Source organism: Alexandromys fortis, unplaced genomic scaffold (assembly GCF_014885135.2).
Source record: "Alexandromys fortis isolate MF-2015 unplaced genomic scaffold, M_Fortis_MF-2015_v1.1 scaffold_66, whole genome shotgun sequence".
Taxonomy (NCBI): domain Eukaryota; kingdom Metazoa; phylum Chordata; class Mammalia; order Rodentia; family Cricetidae; genus Alexandromys; species Alexandromys fortis.
The window spans coordinates 1,205,760-1,227,896 of record NW_026067950.1 but is presented as its reverse complement, the minus strand read 5'-3'; the positions used below and the strand labels follow the sequence as shown (position 1 = coordinate 1,227,896).

Genomic DNA, 22,137 nt, shown 5'->3' with positions numbered 1-22,137 from the left:
CCTCTATTTAGAAAATCAGTGTGCAGGAAAACAAATGGTTTATACCAACTTTAAAGGCATAGCAACTTCCGCAGATTATGTGGAAGCCATAAACGGTCATATAATTGGTCCTGATGTTCTCGGGTTGAGCTCTAAACATTTAAATATGAAATCACAGTTTAGTATGAAGTTCAAATGGTCTTATGTTCACTGATTGATGAAATAATCTGTCCCTGGGGCTAGAGAGATGGCTCAGAGGTTAGGAGCACTGCCTGTTCTTCCGAAGGTCCTGAGTTCAATTCCCAGCAACCACATGGTGGCTCACAACCATCTGTAATGAGATCTGGTGCAGAATACAGTATGTATAATAAATAAATAAATAAATAAATCTTGGGCTGGAGAGATGGCTCAGTGGTTTAGAGCACCGTCTGCTCTTCCAGAGGTCCTGAGTTCAATTCCCAGCAACCACATGGTGGCTCACAACCATCTGTAATGAGATCTGGCGCCCTCCTCTGGCATGTGGGCATACATGGAGGCAGAATGTTGTATATATAATAAATAAATAAATCTTTAAAAAAATAATCTGTCCCTAAATTAGCTGCTATGCATTTCCTGGCTATTCATATTCACAGCCCGAGCCAACCATCATTCAAGCAACAACCCACACACATGTAGAGGGGGCCACGGACCCCAACATTTGGGGTGTCCTGGTGGGTCAGGTCCCCACTTTGGGGAAGTCAAGTGAGTGGATGAGTTGATGTCAAATAATCTTCTCTTTCCCTGTGGGGAGCACTGTGCAGGCATTGTGTCCTTTACCCTAATCTAGTCTCACTGGCTCTTGCCATTTCATGGAAGCGTCTCTGCTCTGCAGTGAAAATATTCAGATGCTCCCATATGTTTAACAGATATGTGTTCACATACATAGAACAGTCCAGACTATGCCTTTTATCAGCAAAGGCTAAGAAAGGTTACAATACATTAGAAACCTATGTGATGTTCTCAGAGTCCACTACAGGAGTCCATAGCAAAGGTCACGGAGACAGATGAGCATGAACTGGTGGCTATATTTCCCTGAGCTACATTGTTTTCCTAAAGATCAGTTTCTTCACCTGTAGAATAAGTTACCTTTTGGTTTTTTGAGACAGGGTTTCTCTGTAGCTTTGGGGCCTGTTCTGGAACTAGCTCTTGTAGACCAGGCTGGCCTCCAACTCACAGAGATCTGCCTGCCTCTGCCTCCCGAGGGCTGGGATTAAAGGGGTGCGCCACCACCGCCCAGCTACCACTGTGTTCTTTAGGGTATGGTAAGGACTGAGTGAGGTGGTATAAACAGCTAGCCTCCATATCCATACTGTTTTGATCAGTTCTTAGTCCCTGATCCCTGCCTTAAAGCTTATGCTGCCATCTTTACGACTAGCAGAACCCATCAGGTGACAGGATGTACTCCCAAAAGGGGAACCCTTCTTTTGGGCATCCCTGGTGAAGCATCTTTGTGCCCGATACAAACTGTATTACTGCACAACGACCCTGATCCCAACTCCCCATCCTCCACCAGGAAATGACCCTTGTTCTACAATAAGGCGTGGTGCAAGGGTAAATGAGGCAGAGAAGGACCTTTATATCCACAGTACAGTCTAGGAAAGGACTTTCTGGTTTTGATTAAGCAACCTGTCTTACTGGCCTTCTTCAGGTAAAGCCCTGCCTGGGAGCACTGGCTCCTCAGCCACACCTCGGAGGGCAGCTCACTCTGTGTCTTCAGTTTCAGTAACGTCCCACCTACACAGAACCTACTACGAGTAGTCTGAAAAGAGACAGTTACCCTAACAAAGCTGGTGTTTTCGTGACTACTGAACTCCTGTTTGAATTGGCTCCCTAAGAGTGGTTCAGTGTGGAACAAACCAGTAGTCTTTAGCCCTGATTCTCAAACTCCTAATGTTAAGCCTAGACTTTCAGGATGTTAAAACAAATCCATCTGTCAATCAAAAGATCAAACGGGGCCTCCCCAAAGGCTAAATTTCACAGAACTGTGTACCATGAACTTCTAATAACTTTGGACACAGCAGTCCAGACTGCAATAAAGCAGGGATACCCAACCTAGACGATTCACCCTGGAAAACCAGCGGTGGCCACCTAACCGAAGAATTTGCCGCAGGTCTGGAAAGGCTCTTGTTCTCCACATTAAGGGCAATGCATCTAGGGCCAGTTGCCCTCCAAAACGGAGGAGCATGACCTTGCCTCAGAAAATCAAATTAAACAATGTGGTGGTTTCTGACCAGGACATTGCAGGGAGAGCTAACAAAGGGAGTGCCCAAGGCAAAGGGGCCAGCCATCCTCTGCAAGGCTGAGCCAAAGTCGGAGAGAGGTGCATCCATCCTGTTGTGACCCACCTTAACTCAAGAATGCTCAAGTAGCTGCCCCTAGGAGGTTTCACACTCAGAATTTCTGCCTCAGAAAGTTTCCACTTAGCTTGTAGTCATTTTCCCACCTGGGCGGGGCCGTCCCGCCTCACCACATTCTACCTGGGGTGCACAGCTTATTGGGGGTGCAGGTACAGGGGACAACGAGGGCATTTCGTCAATCCTGACTATAATTTTTTCCCAAGGAACTCTCTCCATCCATCTGTTCCCGGGGAGAGAGCGAAGTGTGGATGACTCAGTGGTTGCTCTTTCCTCTAACTCCCCCCTTTCTTTTGTGTGTAGTTAAAAACAGAAAGAAAACACAAACAGCCCACAGCCACAACATCAACAACCCAGGCTCCCCGTGGAGTTCGCCGGAGGTGAGGCGGTAGCTGCTCCACCTGCTCGGTTGGTTTCCCCAACTCGTGGCAGCTCGGTGGCTCCAGGCTCCCAGGCCAGTGGTGCCGGCTTTGCTCCTCAGAGGAGAGCAGAGTAGCTGGCACTCCAAGCGCGGCAGGGTGACTCGCCGCGTAACCCTGGGCAGGCGGCCAAGCTACCGGCTGTGTCCAGCCGTCGCCAGTGCCTTGGCCAGCTGGCGACCAGGCACGGGGACCCCGCAGCCAGGTGGCCGCTGCACCGGGTGCACTCCTGGGTCACGAAGCTGTTGCTCGGCTGGGTCAGACAGTGACAGGCACGGGAATGGTGCGGCGACCTCGGCCGTGGCAGGACAGCTCCGGAGCCTGAGCCCGGGGCGCGCACCCCTTACCGCGCGCTCTTTGTCCGGGGTGCGGCTTCTACCGGGACGCACGGTGCCCGGGGCCCGCGTCCGCGGGTGGCAGCTCGGGTCCCGTAGCTAACTCCTCCAGTAGAGGTGCAGTGCTCGGGCGCCGCCCCCAGGCCCCCGGGCCGCGCTGGGCTGGTGATTCTGCCGAGAGCCAGGGAGCCCGCGCCCTTTCCGCGCCCAACTGCGCTCGCCCTGCAGCTGCGCTCGGCCCTCATCGGGCTCCCCGGCGCGTTACCTGCAAGGAGCCCAAGCGGCGGTCGCATCTCCCTCCCGCGTGCTTAAACTCCTGCGGCTCTGCAAGCCCGCCGCCGCCACCAGGGGAGGGGCCTCCCGTCCTCCTCCCATCCCGCCGCGTCCCGCCCCCCGCCGCGCCGCTCCCCACTCGCGACCGCCCGCGGATCCCTAGTCCCGCCGTCCGCCGTGCTCCCATCGGTTGTCCTTCCCGTCACTCACACGCTCCTCTTCAGCTCATTGGTACATGTGGGACTGACGTCGGGACTAGGAAGCTCTCGGTGAAGGAGGCGCAGGGGCGGACGGGTTTAGCTAGGGAGGAGAAAGCGCCGCTGGGATGCAAAAGGGCCGAGCCGCCGAGGCCTGGTTCCTGCTCCCCGGGGATTCCGCGCGCTCTGAACCTGTGCCCGGCCTGTCCCGCGCGCTCCGCGGAGAGCGTGTTGAATCCCTGCAGAAAACCCCAACTCCACGCTTCTTCCTGTCTGGGAGGAGTTGTTGAAGATGTGTCTCTACTTTCTCTCTCTTGAAACGCGTAGTGAGTTCTTCGTCCCTAGGCCCTGTAGCCTCAGGACTGCACTACCTCTTCGTTGCAGAGCCGTGCAGCGTGCTTCCACACTCCAGTCACGACCCCAAGATGCTACACCTCCCTTCTGATGGGAAGGCCACCCACTCACTTCCCACTCAGTACTTATCTTTGCGGCCACCTTCAAGGAAGAGAAAAGCGTTGTACTTGCCCCTGTCAAACCTCCAATGACCACGGACGCCCTCTTTCTGACCCTCCTTACAAGTGTCAGTCTCTGAGCTGTCTCCCTCTTTGGACGGGAGTAGGCTTCATCTGCATCAAGTCACCTCGAAGCTTTCCTCTGCTCCGTGTCCTGCTGCCTCCCCCTGCCCTTCATCTCTGAAGTGGAGTGCTGTCTCCCCCACCCCCGGCGATCTCCAACTCCCTTCACTTGGCTCCCATTCAGTGAAACTGCGTTTGCGAGTCAACTCTGCTGCCTTCTGCCCTTAGGAAGACCAGAGGACACTTTGCTTCCCAATGCTAGCTCATCCTAAGATCTCTTCTTCCTCCTTAAAATGCTCTCTCCCCTGGACCTACCACTCTCCTGTTTTGCCTGGTCTGCTTAGCAGGCTTGCCTGCCCAGAAAGAGCCCTAAGAGTTTGAAAGATCTCATCCTTTTACTCCACCAATTTCCCAGTATGATTTAATCTTCTGCTGACACTCCAGTCAATATATTTCAGATTTACACTTCTGCTCCTCGCTATCTGAGTTCAAACCCATTTATCTAGTTCCCTATTTAACGTCTCCCCTGGTATATGTTACCACATCTCAAATGGCAGAGCATGCAACACACACTTTCTCTGCTTTCCTTCTACTGGTCTGTGATGCCCCGGGGCACTGCCTTCTTGTTAGTATTTCCCTCAGATGCCTCAGTCCTGGTATCCTAAATGGCTCCACCCTTGCTCACCTCCAATTGGCTGGTGTTAGGAATATAAGCTTTTATTTTTAACCTTTTGTGTAACTTAGTAAGCATTTTGTGTGACTTGGAATAACGAGGTGCATCTGAGATAGAAATTAGCTGTCACGGAAACGAGCTCCGGGCAGGCCACCTGCCAGCTCAATTACAACCCAAGCCCAGAGCAGGCCTTAATATGCTAATGAGCCACCCCCAAGACGGTTCGTTGAAATTCTGGTGAGCTAGCCCCAAACAGTGAGTACTGATAGCACAAAACTGCCACCCAATGGAATGGAAAATTGGGAGATTGTGAATGGGCTCTAGGCTCACACTGCCGTGCCCCAGAGACACAGCTTCTCTAGCCTCTGGGTGGATATCCACCTGCAAGAAGGCTTGAGACTGTGTGGTATGGCCCTGGCCTCAGTGACCTTGGAACTTCTGGTGCTGTCTGTCACCAGACCCGCAGAGGCCCACCAGTTCGTGATAGCCACTGGCCTATGGTCTCAAGGACGTCCGTCAGTGCTGTCCTCCTAGCCCGCCACGGGTGAAGGACTTTGCGGCAGATGAGAGTCACCCCTGCAAGCTTCCAGAGTGGAACCTGCAGCAGCAGCATTTCTGTTCCCTGCCCAGTGAGATGTCTGTTTAGCTTTGATATTAGCCCGATATCACAAGGAGTGTTTGAGTGACTAAACCAAGCGTATGAAAGACAAATCTGGTGTGGGCTTCAAAGTCATTGCTGAACACTTTCCAGCCCACAGGCAGTGCCCTTCACACTGGCACATGCACAAGTTGAGTAAACCATTATATTTGAAAATATAGAATTTAAAATACTCTAAAACCTTATAAATCATCAGTTTTGGGTTTTGGAACCTTTGGGACGGAAATGATTTGGTTGTAGTTTGGGGAGTGGTTATAATGTTTGGCATTTAACGCGGCTATGGGCTGGTAAATATTTACAGTCGAGGTACATTTCAGTTAATGTGACTAGGGATTTCATTTTTAAGTCAGGTAGCACTGACTCTTGAGATCTCCTTAACCCAAAGGAGAAGATAAGGAACTCAGTTTCTCTTCTATAAAAAAACAAACAAAAAGCCCAAAACTTTATTTCTAATTTGTGTGTGTTTATGTGTGCATGTGTGTTTGCATGTGGTTTCTCTTCTTTAATTAAAAAAAGAAAAAGAAAAAGTATCTCTACATGTAGATGGAGGTGCCCACAGAGTCCAGAAGAGGGCATTGAATCCCCTGGAACAGGAATTTCAGGCATTTGAAATGGGTGCCGGGAATTCAACCTGCATCCTCTGCAAAAGCAGTCCTGTCTCTACCTCTGAGCCACCTCTGCAGCCGGTCAGGTTTCCTTTGCCCTGTCCACCCCAGCTCACTAGATAACAGTTCCATTTAGAGTGCATAGTGGGTAGCCGTCTCGAAGTCCACCTAGCAAAGAACGAAGTGCAGCAAAATCCCTCCATAGCTGCTCTCAAAAATTTACAGCCCCAAACAGGATACAAAACACACACTTGTAGCCCATGAGGCTAAACAATTAAATGGCGAGTACGACAGACAGTGTGAGGGCAGGAGGTTCAGATGACAGAGGGACCATTTTCTGAAAGTGTCATAAAATGGAGCAATCTCAGATGCGCTGTAACATCGGAGAAGGTTCAATATTGTTATGAGCCTTGCTCTCAGAGACTTAATCCAATAAAGCTTTTCCTTCTCTTATGCCATAGATGTGTAGTCTGCTCCACAGAGTCATTCATGGACTCCGTGTTATGATTTAAAGTGCCACTGACCCTAGCAGGCCCCACTGCTGATGTGGGGAACTGCGGCAGGTAAGGAACAGACAGATACACCATGCAGAGAGAGCTTGGATGTGGAGAGTTTATTTAGTGGGTATTGCGAGGGTATAAGGGTAGAGGTGTATGGGGGGAAGAGAGAGAAAGAGAGAGAAATACAGGAACAGAGAGAGAGGGGGAAGAGGAGAGAGACGGGAAGGGGAAGAGAGAAAGCTGCCTCTTCAGAAGACCAGCAGGAGGGGGAAGGAGGGAAAGGAGAGAGAGAGAGAGAGAGAGGGAGAGAGAGAGAGAGAGAGAGAGAGAGAGAGAGAGAGAGAGAGAGAGAGAGAGAGAAACTGGGAGTGGACAGAGCTTGTCTCTTAAAGGGACAAGGTACCCAGGTGACAGGGCAGGCCAGCATAACAACCATTAACACTCAGGATCTTCTACCTATGATGTGGTTTCAGTCTTTGCCTTCAAGTAATGGCTTCCTAGTTCCTTCACACTGTTCAATGGAGATGGGTAGGCCGGAGAGTGACATGCATTCTCATCCATTTGAGAAAACAGCAGTGCTGCAATTGGACAGGAGGATACATTTTATTCCTGTGACCAGAAACAAATGATTTCAGAGGTCCATGATCTAACCGGAGAGACCCTAGGGCAGGGGCAACATTGTAGCAATGGGACTGCTTAGACCCATGTAGAAAATGGGCCCGGAAGGCCGAAAGCTTCTAAATTGAAGCGTCTGGAATGTTATAATAAGGAATTAGGACTTTATAGGCAGTAGATGGTCCTCGAAGTTTTCTATGGGAAGGAGTTAGTCAAGTCATATTTGCAGAGATTAATTACCAGAATCTATACAGAGTGAGATGAAATAAGGCCAAGGCTGTGATTTTATTTTTCCAAAACAAGCAAAATATTTTTGCAGGAAAAGAAAAAAAAAAAGACCAAAAAAGCATTTATTTAGAAAGACTTAGTTCTAGAGACCAGAGAGGTGCCTAAAAGACAAGAGGCATTCTTCTTTTAGCAACCCACTCCTAAGAGTAATTAATCTAGTCCTGTGAGAATTAACCTAACCCCTTAGCGAACTTTTCATATCCTAAAGTCCTTGCCTCCCAACACCACTACCATATGGCAATCAAACTGTATCAATCAAACCATATGAACTCTGTACCACCTTCATTTCCTTCCTATGTATTTTTACTTTTCCTAGAATTAACTCAAGTAGCTTTACATCAGATTAGATAAAGAAACTTTGGTTAAGATAAATGTGACAGAAAATCTTATTTGTACCAGGCAAGGAACCACAAACTGATGGGAAATCTTTGTCAACCAATTATCTTTAAGAGGTGGGACCAAGTTAGGGTGTGGCTTTCTGGGACCCGGAGAAAAACGGTGCTCACTCTGTGTGGTTCCCTCACAGCACAGCTGAGCTTGGACTCCTCGTCCGTTTCGTGAGTTTGCCAATGATAATAATAATAATAATATATATATATAATTGTTTTATCTTTTAGCTATCCTGGTTATTTCATGAATCGAGCTAACATCAACAACATACCTCTGAAGTGAATTTTATCTCCGCTTCTCTCCTCCTGGCCTATTTTTCATGTTGGTTGTCTGAGCAGAATCATAGGTAAATAGCCAGGGTGGCCCAGGCTTCTGAATCCTTTTACTCATGGTCCAGACCAGCAGGATGATGCCCAGGACCCATACCACGTAGAAGTTAATATATTCAGGTGACATAGAGGATCCCAAGAGCCAGTGATTATAGCACAATAAAAAGGGCCCACAAAAGTCAACGATAAGGGTTTTAAGGTAAATAGGACAGAGGGCTGACCCCCTGACAAGTGGGCAGGGAGAGTGAGATCTTTTTGTAGCCTGCTAATCATGGAATTGAATCCTGGGGTGTCACAGCTTGGAACTTACAGGGACTCAGACATTCTGTATACTGATTCTTTTCCTTCACCTCATCTGAACAACAGTGTATTTTTTTATGTTGGCCTCTCCACACTCTTCAGTAAACTGTAACTGGCACAACCATCTTTTCCTATGAATAAACTTCAATTTAATCTCAGTTTATGTCAAATTGTGTCTCTTCCCTCTATAAAGTAGGTGTATTATTTAATAATTCGCATTTATTTTAAAGCTTTAAATTCTTGTTTACGTATTCAAAAATAGCCATGCTCTTGTCAATATGAAGTGAAATTTACTTACATGGAAGAATAATTATTTGTGTGTAGACCCTTTTATTCTTTTTACGAAAATGTGCTGAAAGCTATATTTGTGTGAGTCCCTTTGCTCGAAGCTTGTATTTCAGAGCTGAAAGAGTTCATTGCCTCAGGGGAGAAGCAGGTTTTTAACTGATTGAAGGACGGAAGACAAGGAATAAAGAAGGAGGAAGCAACCTGGGGGCACAGACAAGTGGTCGATTTGTCAGAGCTTGAGGGTCTCATGAGATGTATGGAGACAAACAAGGAGCCTGGTAACTCTGGTCCAGATATCAGGAGAGAATTCTGATGCTGTTACAGATCTAAGAACAGACAAGGAAAGCTGTTGTTATGTACATGAGAACTTAATTCTGGGAAGGCCCCTTCAATTGAAGACATTTAATCCAGAAGCCCAAGGGAATGTACTTGGATACTCCCATGATATCCCCAGGTTCAGAGATCTGCTAGAAGCACTCACAGAAGTGGGCAGAGCTCCCTTTCCTCGTTAGTTTATTAGAGCTGGAGATGCAGATAAAAGTCTCTAGGGGACATGATGTATAGGGTAAGGGCTGAGGAGATACTGATCACAAATTTCCAGCTGCCATTGCCTTAGTCATAGAGACGACACTTGATTCTCCCAGAAAGAGCATGACAGGAGCCATAAAATTTATTTTCAATTTAAGAAGCTCTTTAAGCCTTAGTGCCCAGGGATGATATAAAAGGTTAGTCACACAGACAAGACGAACCACCTAAGCTACCCACCAGAGGCCTCTACCATCAATTACACCGATAGCATGATCTAGCATGACCCAACAAAACAAGTACATGCTTATCAGAGAGCATGTTCTGAAGGCTCAGAGGTTATCTCCCAGGAACAGAGAAAGAGACAAACTTCTCTTTGAAGTGTTCAAGATGAATCTTTTACAGTCTGTTGTGGGAGGGTTGTTCACGTGGCCAGTCTGCTGTGCCAATAAAGCCACCTTGAATCAAGGATGGAGCTGGCCATTTGCTGACTAGGATTAGCCATAGAGATGGTGGAGGATTTAGGGAAGTTGGATAGAGAATGAGAAGAGAGAGGAGAAGAGAGAGGAGGGGCCGAGGGAGGTTTCTAGTGAGTTTGGGCTGGGAAAAGGTGGGGAGTAGGGTTGGCCGATCTACCCTCTGCTGTTCCTTGGATTTATCAAACTTTTAATCTCAATTTCTGACTCCCTCTAGCCCTGAGTTTTTATTAATACTAGAACAATTTAGGTAAATGCTACATCTGGTGTCCAAGGCATGGCATTATAAAACCATGCCAAGACGGTGAACCCAACACCTCTTTATTACACAGGCCTTCTGCACGAATCTGGGGCTGGTTTTTTATTTTTATTTTATTTTTTTTTTCTACTGCAGTATTTCTACAGCAGCTTCCAGCTGCTGCCTGCCAACCTTTCCCCCAATATGCATCTGGGGTTATCCACCCACCTCTAGCCTGTGCCCTCACTTCCTGCCACACAGGCTTTCCCTGGACCCCTTCTCCAAGCCACCATCCTAGGCCAGCTTGATCTTGCTTGACACCTGCTCAGTCTTTTACTGCTGCTGCAACTGCCAGTCACAAACAGTTGCACGTGTGGCTGACCCGTGCATCCAGCGAGAAGCGAGGGTACCACAGCAACAGCCAGTGCCACCCCAGCAGCCAAGGCACTGTTCTGGCTGCCTGGGCACTGCCGCGCCCCCAGTGCTGCCGCTACAGCTGCCCCCATCCTCCACCTTTGTCATCGCTGCATTATTCTTATGGACACAGTAAAAAGTCATCAGATCTGGTGGGATACTGGGGAAGTCTTAAAAGGGGAACTGGGTTTTAAAAGGGGAAGGGGAGCTTTCCTATGTGAAGAATCAGAAATATCGCAATGGAGGAAGTTCCGACAGTTTAACGTTCTCTGGATGGTCTTGCAAATGGGAAAAATAAACAGGGAACTAAACCACTTAGCTAGGGTTGACATAATATCAATTTTAATTACTATCAGTATGGTAATTCATATTTTATCATTAAAAAATAGTTTGATGCTGGATGGTGTTGGCACAACCCTTTAATCCCAGCACTCAGGAGGAAGAGGCAGGCAGATCTCTGTGAATTCGAGGCCAGCCTGGTCTACAGAGTGAGTTCTAGGACAGGCTCCAAAGTTACACAAAGAAACCTTGCCTTGAAAAAAAAAAGGTAAAAAATGATTTGATAACTGTGCCAAATATGAAAATTTTCCTGATAAGATACAAACCTTACAAAGACTTACTAGTGATAAGATACAAACATAGAAAGACTTACCACTGATAAGATACAAGCCTTAGAAAGACTTACTAATAAACATAATAAAAATTTGACTGATAAGATAGAAGCCTTAGAAAGACCTACTAACAAAAATAAGAAAAATATTCACACAAGCAGAGAATTTAGAGGAAAACCTACCACAGCATCGCATTAGGGAATTAAAGAGGAGCAGCCCAAGGTTATTAGAAAACCAACTTCAGTTTATCCTGTTACCACACGAGTGACCACCAAATGATAGGAATCCTGAGGTTTTGCAGAAGTTGATGGGGATCCTGTAGAAGTTTTAGATTTTAAGATTTTAGAAGAAGTAGCTGTTTCATATCGTATGCGTTTGCCCTTTGTGACGCAGATATTAAATGCATGGGCTACTCAGAACAGAATTTTCCCACAAGACTGGAAAGATTTAGCTACAGCAATACTGGACGCTAGCCCTGAGTTAAAATGAAAAACATGGTGGAGAGAGGAAGCTAGGATCATAGAACGATGAGGTAGGGCTGGAGATGTGGAAATTTCCCAAGACCAGCTTCTTGGTGAAGGCCAGTCTACAAAGATAGTCTTGATTGATAATCACACCTTGGAGCTCTGTTGCACAGCAGCTCTGAATGCTTGGGACAGGGCTGAAGAATCAGAAGAGACTGAGTCATTTACTAAAATTAGACAAGGCCCGAAGAAGTCTTCGCTGATTTTTTTTTTTTTGCAAAGATTGACTTCAGCTGTAAACAGAACGATATCAGATCCAGAAGTTAGACAAATATTAATAGAATCTTTGACTTGTGGAAATGCTAATTCAGAATGCAAATGGATGATTAGGCTTTTAAAGGCAAGATCGGTACCAATAGATGAATGGATTTGAAATACAGCTGATATTGGATCCTACAATGCTGCTTTGATAGGAGAAGTAATTTCTAGAAATTTTAAGAATAATAAAAATGTCAGATGTTTTGATTGTGGTAAACAAGGTGACTTGACAAGGAATGATAGGTAAGATGTTACTAGAAACAATGTTTGTTTGTTTTTTTTTCTACAAATAATCCAAACAGAAGGCCCAACCTTCTGCAGATCAACAAGGGAAAGGCAAGGTAACCCTTTGTCATCAGAAATACCCTGAGGGGCCTCCTACAGAAGAAGAAGAAGAAGAAGAAGAAGAAGAAGAAGAAGAAGAAGAAGAAGAAGAAGAAGAAGAAGAAGAAGAAGAAGAAGAAGAAGAAGAAGAAGAAGAAGAAGAAAGAAAAGAAGAAGAGGAAGAAGAAGAAAAGAAGAGGAAGAAGAAGAGGAAGAAGAAGAAAAGAAACCAGTACTGGTGGTTAGGGCTTACTCTAAACAACTTCATCTTAATGGACGCCAGAAGAGGACACCTGACCTCATTACAGGTGGTTGCGAGTCACAATATAGTTGCTGGGAATTGAACTCAAGACCTCTGGAAGAGCTGCCAGTGCACTTAACCTCTGAGCCATCTACCCAGCACCCTTGACTGCTTCTTGTTCTCCAGTTTGTTCCCATTTTCTCTACTCATCTATATATTCTGTCTTCATTCACCCCAATCCACACCAGCCTCCTCTGAAACCCTGTTTCTCTCTCAATGGTGACACTGGATTCCCCTGAGGTGGAACAGGATCTGAGAGGTTTATAAGGAGGGAAATGAGCCTTTAAGGCCAGATTTAGAGTGACAAAATTCTCAGCAATTGTTTTCTTTCCCCACTCCCTGAGTGTCCTGAAAACTTGGCTGTGTTACCCATAGGTAAACACAGTGGTTGGAGTAGGGGTGGAGGCTGAGAGGAGGAGATGCCGGTTGAGTAGGTCTCCAGACAGTTATAGCAGGCAATTAACCCAATTAAGCCCAGATCTTTTAATTACTTTCTTAATACCTGCCAGAATGTTCTCCTATTTGGCTCAAGCGCAGCGATATATTTCTAAATAAGTAGGAGAAGATTGCAGTTCTAAACTTTGGCAATAAACCTTTCAATAAATCCATCAACTGTACCTTCCAGTGGGGTTTCTCACAAGACAGTACATCATATGGAAGACTTGAAGAATTTTAATGAAGCCAGCCATGAGGGATGTTCTATACATAACTGCAGAAGAATCTGTTGTCAAGCTGAGCCAGCTTCTCATATCCAAGAGCCAAGACCACTGAAGCCTCCTCTCCTCCCTCACTTACTCTAGCGCGGGACTTTGATTGGATGTTAATTTCCACAACTGCATCATCTCAGTTATGGACGGGCCCCCTTCTCCAGTATCCCTCTCCCTCATGCCTGCTATTTATCTCTAAGAGAGCATCCGTTTATGTTCCAGCATTGATTCTTAGGTGGGGACATGAAGTCACCTCCTGTAGACTGAGCTTCCTGAGGCTGCTCTGGAAGAATGCCCCAGACTGGGACTCCGAGAGGCCCTGACATCAAGGTGTCAGACAGCGTGATTTATGACTTACAGCTAGCAGCCTTTCCGTGCTGTCTTCACGTGCTCTGTAATCTCCCTTCATACACCAATTTCCTTCCCACGTAATGAGTTGAAGACACAATGGGTTAGGAACGTCTCCGCTCATTTTAGTGCAATCACTTCTTTAAAGGCCCTACCTCAAGTCTTAGTTTGAGGCGCTGGGAGTTAAAGTTTCCATGTATGAATGTCGGGAGTATAGGTACAACCCCCAACTGCTGCTTTGCTGCGACTGGCTGGTTTTAAAGGTTTCCCCCCCCCCCTTACTTCTAACGTGACTTCTTCTGATATCAGCTCTACCATCTGTTTCTATGTTGGGCTGTTCCAAGCTAACGTCCTTGGAGACTACATTAAAATCTCTTTAGAATATTTTCCCAAGTATTTCCCAGAGGCAAAATTTCCTATCTCTTGATCCTGGAGAGGTTCTGCTTGGGGTCAGGCAGCTTTAGCCTCCAGCCTCAGGTGGAGGTCAGGATCTGACCATTTGCTTGGCTAACCTGACTTAAGCTGCAGTCCTTTGCTGGTTCCTGGTCAGGTCCCAGGCTGCCACGTGAGTCCACTTGTCCTTTCTTCTCCCTTTGGTACTAATCCACAGGACTGTATTTCTGGTTATTTCGTTTATGCCCCGTGTTGTTGCATTGCTTTCTAGGAACTTGATTGCGTTTCCCTAGAAATTTAGATGCTGGAATTTCATCCTTATGAAGAAGCCTGACGATGTGGGGTTCCCCTCTGTGTACTGTGATTAGCATTAATGAATAAAGAAACTGCCTTGGCCTGTTGATAGGGCAGAACTTCGGTAGGTGGGGAAAATGAAACTGAATGCTGGGAGAAAGAAGGGTGGATTCAGGAGACGCCATGGACCCACCACCACCAGAGATAGACGTGCTGAGGCTTTGCTGGTAGGCCACGACCTTGTGGTGATGCACAGATTAAAGGAGATGGGTTAAATTAAGATGTAAGAGTTAGCCAATAAGAAGCTAGAGCTCATGGGTCAAGCAGTATTTTAATGAATATGGTTTTTGTGTGATGATTTCAGTTCTGGACAACTGGGACAAACAAGCGGCCTTCCTGTTACAGCCTGAGTCCCGTCTCCTGAGCCTCCAATGTCGCTCACCCACTGAGATCCAGGTTGTTGGGCCCTCTGCTGGCCAGTCCATATTCTTCAAGACTCGTCTTCCATGAGACTAGAAATGCTCTCGGCCATTTGCAAAGTGTCTGGTCCCGTCAGGTGGCCCCATCGCTGTGATCCCATGTCTTTGTGTGTGAGTTTGGGCTGGTTAGCAAAAGCTTGTGGACGATTCTGAGATGGACTGTGCAAGATATTCAAGATTTGAACAATTGGTGAAAAGGTCACATAACTTTTCATGAGGAAAAATGAACAGACATTTATGTGTGCCAGAGGGGCCCTGCTGATAGAAGGAGACAGTTCTACACGAGCCTGGCACGATGAGCCAGTGGGCCTGCTCACAGGACCATGGGAGACCCTGGCAGCAGTATCTTCAAAAAGCCTCACCCCAGCATGGGCGATGGCTTACAAAAGTCACATCCCTGGGGGTTCTTACACAACTTGTAGGCAGATCTCCCAAAGCCTCTCCTCTCTCTCAGAAATTGCTCATTGCTTATATGACAATGGAGAGGGGCTTCGTGAGCTTTGTAAACTCCCTGAGTCTGAGTTTAAAGTGTCTTGTGGGCCCGGGGAATATTTCAGTCCGTGGGAAACCTCTATGTAATTGAGGGTTTATTCTTTCCTCAGCACCAGCCTTTTGAGTCAGGAAGGGAGTGCATCAGGCCCTAAAGCCCCCAGGAACCTTTTCCTTTGCACTTCTGCCCCATCCTGATCCAGCTATCCTCTGCATAGACTTGACTGTTTTGCTTCTGATAGCTCTAGACTCTTGAGTGGTCCAGGATTCCTTGGGACTCAGGAGTCAGTTTACCTCTTCATACGGGGGCCACAGGCTGCTACAGTTTATAGTTTATCTTCCCTGTCCCAGACCCACCCCAGCCTCAGGCAATGCCTAGCTGTTGGGAAGTCTGTAGGACCAGCTCTGTGTTTCTTGGACCAGGACAAGCTTCAGGGCTTCTCTGCCCTCTCAGGTCATTGCCGCTTGCTTCTCTTTTTGTATGGAACACTGCAGCTTATATTGACATTTCCTTTGTGTTCAGTCTCCTCAGTGAATTGTTTACTCACATCTTCATCTCAGAGCCCATGGGGACTCACTGGAGCTGGCAGGAGTGTGTTTGGGTGCCACGTGTTGAATATGAAATGTCCCCCACAGCTCATATATTTGAGGATATTGTCTTCAGCTGGCAGCTCTGCCTGGGGAGGAGGTTGTGACACTCTTAGAAGGCAGCCAAGCTGGAGGAAATGGGTCACCGTGGGGAGGGCGAGCCTGGAGGTTAATAATCCTGCCCTGTTTTCAGCCCCCACTTCCTGCTTTGCTAACATGTCACATACTTCATACCTGCCATGCTATTATGGACAGTCCCCTCAGACTGTGAGGTCGCACAAGCTTCTCCATTCAGCGGCTTCTTGTTGTGTTTTTTGGTCACAGAAATGACAAAGGTAATTGATACAAAGGGAGATCCTAAAGAGTTCATTTTAGCTGTAGCATGGAAAGGTAAGTCTGCTATGTTGTAGTCAGGCAGAGTGCTGGTGGGACAACGTGAAGGGATGCTCTTTGCAGTTTCTGAACTGAGCCTGTGCGAGGAGAGTGATGTGTAAATTAAAGGGGGAGGAAAACAGAAGCACATAGCCAGCTGGAAAACTGCTTCACTGAACATCAGCAGAAGAGAGGGGCTCGGGGACACACACGAACAGATTTGTAGTGCACAGGACACTGTTACTCACGCTGAGTGTACGAGAGAGGAATGTACTGTTACCGATCCCAGGTTTCCGAGTTAACTGTCAGCAAAAGTGGAAAGTCCAGAGAGAAGACCGGTTTAGAAGGAAGGGAGCATTCGATTTCTGGTTGCAGCCCACTGAGCCAAGGCATCTCCCCTGCTCAGAAAGTTTCCTCCCCTGTGTTCCTCTCAGTTTATCGTTCAGGAGCAGACCAGCTCCCAAGTCATCACGTCACATGATCCTGAGGTCATTATGGCTTAATTGCTATTTGATCATGTTTATCCTCAGCCTTTGAACATCAAGGGAGAATTTACAGGGAGGAGAAAAAAAAAAGAGAGAGAGATTTCCTCAGCACAGTGACACGGAGGCTCCCGGAGCTGCACACTGAATCCCTTTGTGCACAGATTCTCGGTGGAGTGGTCCTGCATTTAGATAACACCTGCCGCCAACAAAGCCTTGAGCCATAAGTGTCTTACTACTGAAGAACATACAGTATTTGACAGGAGGGCTGAGTTCACGGCCGTCTCAGCCTTCAACTGCACCCTCCTTTACTATTCTGAGATGCACTAATCATTCCACAGAAGCAGCCTGGGAGAGTATCAGACCCAGGAACTCTGAACAATGGAGGCACAACATAACCCATGTATCCAGACAAGGTACTCAGCTTTACTTGTCAGTGATAACCGAGGTGGCATTTTGTCTGAGATAATAAACCTTTGTGCTCAGAACAGAGACCTATTCAAAGGCTTTCACTGAATTTACAAACAAGTTAAGTGCAGTGTTGTGGAGCAGAGATTGCTGTGGTTTTTGGGGTGTGTGGGGTTTATAGCTTTCTGAAGATGTGTCGGGTGTCTTGTGTCAGGTGACATGAGCTGCCGTATCAGCAGCAACCTGTGAGCAGCCTGCAGTGTATTAGCTATTGATCACTCTGACCAAACTTCTGAAAGAAACGGCTTGAGGCAGGGAAGATGGTTTTAGACAGTTTAGCTCATGGTCACATGGCAGAGTAGTGTGATGGTTGAAGTGTGGGGCAGGACCTGCTCACATCACCGCAGACAGGAAGCAGAGAGTCCTACAGGAAAAGAACAGTGAAAATATATATGCCCTCGTGGACCTGTCTCCAGTGACCTACGTTCCCCTTCTAGGCTCCACCCCTGAAGTTCCTACAATTTTCTATACCCTCACTGACTAGGAAGCAAGTACTGAAAGCATGGTCATGGAGGAGAGGCATTTTACATCCAAGCATCACGGAAGAAATAAATCGCGTACTTGTCAAACATGCAATAATACACTAAGGGAATGATGTTTTAATTAGCTTAATCATTAATTTAAAAATAATAATATTATGGTAATGATAATAATGATGATAGTGTGTGCGTATCAGTACATGTATACCATAATATACACAAGCAGGTCAGAAGACAATATTTGAGAGTCTGTTCTCTCCTTATACCATGGGCTCTGGAGATGACACTTAGATTGTCAGGCTTGCACAGTGTGGTGGTTTGAAAGAAAATGACCCCCAAAGGGAGTGGCACTAGTAAGAGGTGTGGCCTTGTTGGAGGAAGTGTGTCACTGTGGGGTGGGGCTTTGAGGTCTCTTTTGCTCAAGCCTTCCTTGGTGTGACAGTCAGTAGATTTTCTGTTACCTCTGAGTCAAGATGTAGGACTTTCTGTTCTAGCACCACGTCTGCCTGCAGGCTGTCATGCTGCATGGCATGGCTGTCATGCTTACCACCATAATGATAATTGGCTGAACCTCTATCACCTCAGTGAACTGTTTTCTTTATAGGAGTTGGCTTGGTCACGGTGTCTCTTCACAGCAATAAAAACCCTAACCTAACACAGAAAGCACTTTTACTGACTGAGCCATCTCGTCGGTTCTACTCACTTATCTGCTCATTTGATGTCTGCTGAGCACCCAACACTGTGGCTACCAAAAAGAAGTCTGGAAATACATAGCCTCTGCCACAGAGTGACTAACGGGCCAGCCGGAGCTACGGAGGCCAGAAACAGACCATCTGATACAGTGTACGGGGTCTCGGCAGGCTGTGGGGGAAGGGAGAATAGGTCTGGGATGCAGACAGCCCAGTCGGTTCTCCCCAGTCCAGCTACATGTTCTTCTGGACAGCATGCTTTACGTTTAGAGACAATTATGCAAAAGGGTAAATGTAGCATTATCGTGCAACCATATGATTCCCAAGAAAACTAAAAAGACATTCGCATGAAAACCTGCACAGTCCTGTCCATAGCAATGTGATGTACAATAGCCAAAAGATGGAAACAACCCAAATGTCCATTACCGGATGAGTGGGGAAGCCAGATGGGGTCTATCCATGAGGAATAGTATTCGTCCCAACAGTACAACACAATGAATTATGCTATAATAGGATGGACCTTGAAAACATTACATAATGTAAGTCAGTCATATTCTGTATGATTCTATTTATATTAAATTCCAAGATTAAACACATACACAGAGGGAATATATATTGCTGATGTCTAAATGTTGGGGGAAGAGGGAACAATGAGTAATTGCTAATGGGTATAGCGTTTCTTTCAGAGATGACTGGAAGGTTTCTGTACCCAGATATTAAGCCTCTCCGCCGATGCAGCAAGCCGAATTAAGCTACATTAAAAATAAAAGACCAAGTTTGTTAGGAAAAACGTTCCCAGGTGATTTTTCCCGGCCCCCAGAGATGAGACCCAGAGAGGAGACTAGAAAAAACCACGTGGCCACTCTCTAGAAGGCAGTTTAAATACTCTGTAGACAAGGTCTTGAATAGCTCGGGGGAGAGGGGCCACCACTTGGTGGGCTTTCTGAGAGGGGCGAAGTTTGGAATGGGGGCGAGTGAGGGTGGAGTGGAACCTCCCACTTAAACAATGATGAAAATGTACTAGATAGGAAGACTGGGTTCCTGTCTTCAAGGATCCTACATTCATGAATCAAAATAGTTAACAGCAGCAGAAAAAAGTCTGAATACACAGGGTTGCACAAAAAGCAGCAGCAACCAGCCAGGAAGCCAGCAAACTGACTCCAGAAAAACAGCCCAGAGCCCACTCTTCAACAACCATCCTAGAGGATATCTCTGTGTCGACAGCAGCCAGCCAAGGAAGCCGCCTGCTCTCTGAGATGGCTAGCTGTTACTTTCACACTATGGGACTCCATTCAGGCAGTTCATTCTTTACAACCCCGACCCCGAAGTAGCTTGCTGTGAGTCAAAATAAACCCTTCTCTCCCTAAGTTGTTCTTATTGGGTGTCTTGTCACAGTAATTAGAAAAAGGAACAACACCCCATCTGCCTCCTCATGTAGCTGTCTAGAAGCTCTGACGGTGGTGAAGGACAAACTTCCTGCCATGCTGGCACTACCAGCAATGGGATCCAAATAAAATACAAGTAAAGGATGTGGCGCTTGTGCACCTGAGCCTGGAACTGTAATTGGTGGATACTTACATGGACTTAAAGTCAGGCTGCTTCACACAGCGTATGGGTCCATGGTAGACTACAAGGACGAAAATATTTAAGACGTGAAGGTGGGAACAGAAGGGCAGTAGGGGAGGCAGAACAGCTACCTGGTTGTCTAGGTGTCTGCACGATGGCGTCGACACCACCTGCCTGCCGTTTCACATTTGAGAACAGATTTTATTTTTACCCTCCCTGTCTCATTTTCCTATTATAGATTTTGTGGTTGTTTTTTGTGTCAGGATTTTATGTACGTAAATCAGGTAAGCAGCTATGCGCCCCTTGGGAAATGCATGGAAGAGGAGTTGAAACGTTGAGGAGGCTGGGAAGCATTAAATCTTTATTTATATAAATTCTTGGTGCTGTTTATGTTTCTGGTCTTAGAGAAAAGAGGTCTAGAACATATTTCTTCACAAGCAGAAATGTTTCAGAACAAGCAAGGTTGGGGAGAACACATTGCTAACTTCTGTGAGTCACAAATGTGACTTGGTCAGGAGTGTTTGCTGCATCGGCAGCAGCAAGGATGGACTGGTCCTGGTTCACGGCTTAAACAGGCGAAGGACAGCCTCACACTCTTTGTTCTTTCTATTTTTGTCATCATATCTAGCTGACTTTTGGGGCTGCTGTAAGGGAGAGAAGAGGCAGAGGGACGGTTCTGATAATTCTTGATGCTGGATCCTGGGGCTGAGGTGGATAGAGGCCAGTCTACCTGGCTTGGACTTGAGGTGTAGTTTTTCAGTTCCTATAGAATTGTATGATTGCCAAAAAACTGTAGCAAGACCCTGGGGATGGAGCTGGCAGAAGCCAGCTTTTCAGATGAATGCCCAGGTATTAAGAAGCCCTGAACTTCTGGCAGGATGATGGATCACAATAAGGATTCAGTGAGAGGATAATTCCATGGTTTAGCACACTGTAGAAGGACATAACTTTGGGACAGGGGGAGCACGGTCAGTAAGATGCTTGGTATGCAAGCATAATGGCTAGAGTTTGGACATACAGCATCCAGGTAAGAAGCCGGGCACTGCCCCAGGTACCTTAATTCCAGAACTAGGGATTCAAGATAGGAGGCTACCTGGAACTTGCTCACTAACCAGTATAGCCTGTCTCAAAAACTACATTATATAAGCAACTGAAGAAGACACCTGACATTGATCTCTGACTTCCACATGTACATGCACATGTGTACACTCACACACAAGTAAACAGGTGCATATATAAGCACATGCATTTATGAGTACACAACACATACATACACACATTCATGTGTGTGCACATACACATGTATGTGCACACATACACACACTCCTTTTATAGATGTACTTTACAACTAGGGAAACTTAGAGAAGAGGATAGATAGAAATGCCCATTAAAGATGTCTATATCCTGATTCTTGGAGTTTGTGAAGATGTTTTATACCTTGGTGAAAGAGTTTGTATATCGGACCAAGAGTCTTTTTTTTTTTTTTTTTTTTTTTTGAGCCAGGGTTTCTCTGTGTAGCTCTAGCTGTCCTGAAACTGTCTATGTTGATCAGAACAAATGCAAAAGAGTGAAAAGGCCTCCAAGGGAGGAGCTTGAAGAGGGAAGATAAGAATATATACAGCTTCAAGTAGTCTATATTCAATGAAATGGCAACCACTGCCAGGAAGAATGGAATTCTGATGTAGGAGGTCCTTCTGTATATGTGTTGCTTTTATTGGTTGATGAATAAAGCTGTTTTGGCTAATGACTTAGCAGTGTACAGCCAGGTGGGAAATCTGAAATATATAGATGAGAGAGAGAGAGAGAGAGAGAGAGAGAGAGAGAGAGAGAGACTGTTTCACAGAGCTCTCTTTTCACTCTCTAGCTCTGCAATCTTTTCACTCCTTCATCCATGATCTGTCCTGAGCATTGGAGAAAAATGTGTGATGCAGATGTCTGTTTTAGGGCTGAGCAGCCTGCGGTCAGTTATCCTCTGCTCTTTTGTCACTTCCGAGTCACTGTATGAACCACTGTCTGCTGGGGAGGGGGAGCTTCTCTGATGAGATCTAAGGCTATATTACTTTATGAGAATAAAGATGAGTATTTGGAAGGCACTTTGATACTTTGTTTAATAAAGAAACTGCTTTGCAGTGCAGAATAGGGCAAGATGGGAATTTTAAGCAGATAGAGGAGGAGAGAGTAGGTGAAGTCAAAGAGAAGCCATGTAGCCACCAAAGGAGACAGACACCCAGGAACTTTACTGGTAAACTGTGAGTCTCGTGGTAAAATATAAAACAATAGAAATGGTTTAATTTA

At 46.3% G+C, this 22,137-nt stretch overlaps 1 protein-coding gene across 2 annotated transcripts in view; it reads right to left on the bottom strand.

The window, feature by feature from the left end:
• Tmtc4 (transmembrane O-mannosyltransferase targeting cadherins 4) overlaps positions 1-3,484 on the bottom strand; it is a 54,712-nt gene extending 51,228 nt beyond the window's left edge. For both annotated transcript variants that reach the window (XM_050150428.1, XM_050150429.1), the window contains exon 1: positions 3,392-3,484. The gene's annotated coding sequence lies outside the window, so the exon portion shown is untranslated. The remainder of the gene's footprint in view (positions 1-3,391) is intronic.
• Positions 3,485-22,137: the final 18,653 nt, after the last annotated feature.